Source organism: Papaver somniferum, chromosome 2 (genome assembly GCF_003573695.1).
Source record: "Papaver somniferum cultivar HN1 chromosome 2, ASM357369v1, whole genome shotgun sequence".
Classification (NCBI taxonomy): Eukaryota; Viridiplantae; Streptophyta; class Magnoliopsida; order Ranunculales; family Papaveraceae; genus Papaver; species Papaver somniferum.
The window spans coordinates 79,702,993-79,707,458 of NC_039359.1; the positions used below are offsets into that span (position 1 = coordinate 79,702,993).

The window sequence follows — 4,466 nt, forward strand, 5'->3', positions numbered from 1 at the left end:
GAAGAATCATAGAGAGGAATTACACGCGCATTTCATTGATTTCTGGTTATTTACTAATCTCACTAAATGTCCAATGACCACACTAATTTTACCTGTTATCCATCACGCTTACGCAATATTACTTGATCGTACTTGTTTTCATCCGTATTCCATCCATTTCGTCAACTATCTAACAATTTTATTGATCAATTTCACCGACTTCACCTGGATTTCATCAATTTTTTTGGTTACTCATCAATCTCATCCGATATCCCTCAAATTTTGCTTAACTTCACTCAAATTCCTTCGATTTTTCTTATTATCCATCAATTTCACATGATATTCACAAGCTTCACTTAATTATATCAATTTTATCTAGTAGCGTAACAACCCGACTTATACATTTTTTTTAAGCAACCAAATTTTAATGATTACAAATGATGCAATTTTCTTAACCAACCCATCAACAGTCAATACGGGGAACAAATATGATTGAATTGTGTATTTTTATTTGAAGCGTGTTGTTTTCTTATATTTTTCACAGAAAAGAAAAAAAGGAAGATACATATCCCGATATCACCTTAAATCTGGCGCTCTAAATTCCCACCAAATCTTTTTCACGAAAAATCAAATCCCCACCGCATATTTTACATCTGTTCCATTCTCTTTTAAATCTAACGATATAAAAATATGACAACTCATTGATCCGTATGAACTCGTCAAGGTGTTTCACGGTTGCAATATTTATTGTCGGGAATAACCAACTTTTGGCGCTCTAAATTCCCCGAAATTCAAACGAAAATTTCATTAAAATCCTTCTCCCTCCCCTGGAACTTTAGCCGCACTTTTGGTTATAGTTTTTCTCCTTCGTTTTTTCCGACTTTAGCTTGTAACAAAACCCAAAACTTTAGCTTAATGGGAAGAAACTTTAACTTGTAATATAATTCTCTTACCAAAATCAAAAACCCAAAACTTCTCAGTGTTTAATCTACCCTAAACCAAAACCCATCTTGGAATCATTCATTTGAATGATTTTTGTTCGACAAAACAAAAATCATCTACAACGACAGCAACAAGTTTCTTCCCATTGAAACAAACCCACAAAAGAGATTGATTTTCCAGTCAAATCTTTAACCCGATTTGCAATCTGGCTTCAGATCAGTGTGTTGTAAATCTGCATCACCCATAAAAGGTTTTCGTAGTCAAATCATTTGCAAATTACAACTTTTCGATCTAATGGAGGAAATCAGAGTTTATCCCATTGTAACTGTTAAATTCCATTAATCCGGTAAGTAAGTTTGATATGTTCATCTATTCACTTCAAATAGGTTTTATATGGATTCAATCTTTTGAAGCTTTGTGCCGGTTTACATGTTTATTTTTCAAATTTCTTATGATTCCCATCTGTTTCTCAGGAATCTATTCAAATAAACTGATTTGTTAATTGGATTTTATTTTGTTGAAATTAGTCCTGGGGTCTGGTTCATTTGAAGGAATTGGATGTTTGGGTATCCATCAGCAGCTGAGGTTAATCACCAGTATAGCGTAATTTTCCTCTTGTCTCCCCCACCCCCACCCACCTTGTTTGATGTTAGTAATCATTGTGATATGCGTAACCTGTTTGAGATAATGTCTCATTGCGAACGTTTAAGAGTTGAATGCAAAAAATATACGTAGGTGCGTTTTGTACAATCTTTCTGATTGGTATAGTTTGAAATGTTATCTGATCGGTTTTGCAATTTATAAATCTATGACTGTAGCTACATGGCTCCGGTGCCCATGATTCTACTCACCTTGAAGAGATTTGGAACATATTTTGTTAAGAGATTGAGGTCCTACTGCCTCTCAATATCTAGAGTTGTTTTCTTAAAATGTCACAGCAAAGGCTAGTCCTATTTGAAGAGTTTCAGTGGTCAGGGTTGATGTTTGTGGCTGTACCATTTACTGAATGGGGAGTAGGCTAGTGCAGTTATAGCATCATTATTCAATATGCCATTCTGGTCTGCCGTGTCAAAGAATTTCAGTATGTATTTTTATTGAACTAATTTTGTAGTATTCGGTGTTCTATGAATCTGTCAATTAGCTATGGGAAGTCATTCATTTTCAATTTCAGGATGATGGTATCTAATTTGATTTGTTAATCTGGTCATGGCCTCGGGTTCTTTCAGGTGGTTTTATAGTGTTTTTTGGAGGGTTCATAACTGAAATAACGAGTTCTTTTTATTCATCTATAGGATAATTCTTTCTGGATGCTCATCTGGTGGTTTAACTTCTATTCTTCATTCAGGATGCTCATCTGGTGGTTTAACTTCTATTCTTCATTGCGAGAACTTCCTTGGCATATTACCAAGGAGTACCAAAGTAAAATGTCTAGCAGATGCTGGATGCTTTATCAGCGCGTAAGCTCAAACTTTGGATACAATAATGAACTCACCATTGTTGTTTTTCTGGTCGGGAAATGACTAATTAATCATTGCTGCAATTAGACAACTAACGTCAATTAACCTTGTGTTACAGGAGCAAGATGTATAGATTTACAGTTTTACTCTATAATTCGTTGAAGGGTTTAAAAATACTCATTGATTTAAGTAGTACTGATACTTAGAATAATAGTTTAAGAATCACATATTTGAGGATGAAAGGTGAAGTGTAGATTGTATGACTTGAGTGACCTAGAATGTAGAATTTCTTAAGGGACATTGGATTGTGTGAGTTGAAAAATGATGTCTAAGAAACGTTTTTGACAAATGGCCACATCTAACTACCGCTGAAGTGTTATTCATGTTCTTTTGAGGCAATTTGTTTTCAAGTTGGTGGTTACTAAGTCGATGTTGATCAATTTATATTTTTATGCACAGAGATGTTCTGTTTGGGAGAACGGCAGGTCTGATATTGGAGGGGTACATTGTATTATTAGCAGCAGTTGTATGGCAAATTGTACCATGTTGAGTTCCCCTTTTGAAGCTCTGGCCAAATGACGTCTCTTTTGAGATTCCTTTATTGCTTAGCGTATCACTTGTTAGAGCCCTGTGTTGGATAAGCATCATATCAAAGACTAGGACGGTACAAGATGCCATAAAAAATACCAACCTAATGGTATTGGAAATCTTTGGCTGAGAACATGAGAAATCTGGTAGTACTGAAGCTTACGGAGCTGTTGCGGACTGTTGTACTCAACTTAACAAGCTGGGAGATTCTGTGATAAACACATTACTCCAGGACTAATGTTTTACATTAGTGTTTCAATATGTGGAGATCTTTCAGCATTGTTAGATGCTCTAATTTTGTTGATTTTGAAAGCATTTTGTTTAACTCAGAAAGTTTGGGCGATTAAAAACAAGTTTTGCAGAACGACAAGGACAATGTACTTTGTGGCATCTCAGAAAGTTTGGACAATGCACTTTGTGATTTAAAATTTCATATATAGTTAGTCATTTTATCATAACTAAAGACATCAAGTTATACATTAGAAAAAAGTGGTTCTTGTGTGTATAACACGTACTCGGTTCCATCTAATTGTATTATTCAGTTCATAAGTTTGCACTGTATGTATTTTCATACATAGAATTAAATTTTCACTTACAAGCTTTCTTAATTCGTTAGAAACTTTGATTAAGGCTCTCTATATTCTCCACTTTAACAATACATTGGCATTTTTTGTAATTGTAGTTGTTTTTAGTTCCCGATCAACCACCTAAAGTACATTGGGTGTTCAATACTTTAAAATGTAAAATAGGTTGTTATGTTTTAGTTATTGAATAATGGTGTACTGTGGTTTGGATTGAGATATATTGGTGGCGATTGCCGGCTTTGGTTTAAGCAACAAATGAGGCGTTGGTTGGTGATTTTTAGCTGCTCATATATGAGGCTACTAGAGCATTTTATTTAGTTGCCATATGGTTGTTGCTGACGAGTTTGGAAACTAATGGAAAAGGTAATTACGATTAATGTGTTGCCAAAGTAAATAGGAACTAGCAGTTGCCTTTTCCTAGTTTCGAAAACATTAGACTACTAACATATTTGATATTGTTGGCATATATTTGTTGCTAAAGAATTCAGAAACTAATAAAAGTAACACTTGCGATCAACCTGTTGCAGAAGTATATAGGAACAACTAGTTGCCTTTGATTAGTTTCGGAAGCATTTGGAAACTAATTTTTTGGGGCAGTTGCGAGATTTTAGTGGCCTTTGCTAGGATTTTTTGTAGTGACTCCAACATGAACCTCAGGCCGAACAAGAGCAGAACAATGATATTAATTATGATAGAGTGAGTGTTCATACTTCACAAACAAGTTCTACTGGAGAAGTAACACAAAGTACTGGAATACCAGGAAGGATTGATGGAAATGAAGAAGATATGACAATTGCAGAACTTAGACAAAGATTGATTGTAGAACGGAGAAGAGATGACGAAGAGCGTGCGAATTTGATTCGTCAAAATAATGATCTGAGAGAAGAAAATCTTAGGTTACATGAACAGAGATCAA

General features: G+C 34.8%; 1 long non-coding RNA gene across 2 annotated transcripts; it reads left to right on the forward strand.

Annotated features, from left to right (window-relative positions):
• The first annotated feature begins 746 nt into the window (after nucleotides 1–746).
• Nucleotides 747–3,518, forward strand: LOC113353615. 2 transcript variants are annotated; one of them, XR_003361412.1, is made up of 4 exons: nucleotides 747–1,267; nucleotides 1,449–1,524; nucleotides 2,267–2,378; nucleotides 2,838–3,518. It is a non-coding gene; the product is annotated as an uncharacterized LOC113353615 (long non-coding RNA). The 2 variants fall into 2 exon arrangements; XR_003361411.1 differs by having other exon boundaries at nucleotides 1,449–2,378.
• Nucleotides 3,519–4,466: the final 948 nt, after the last annotated feature.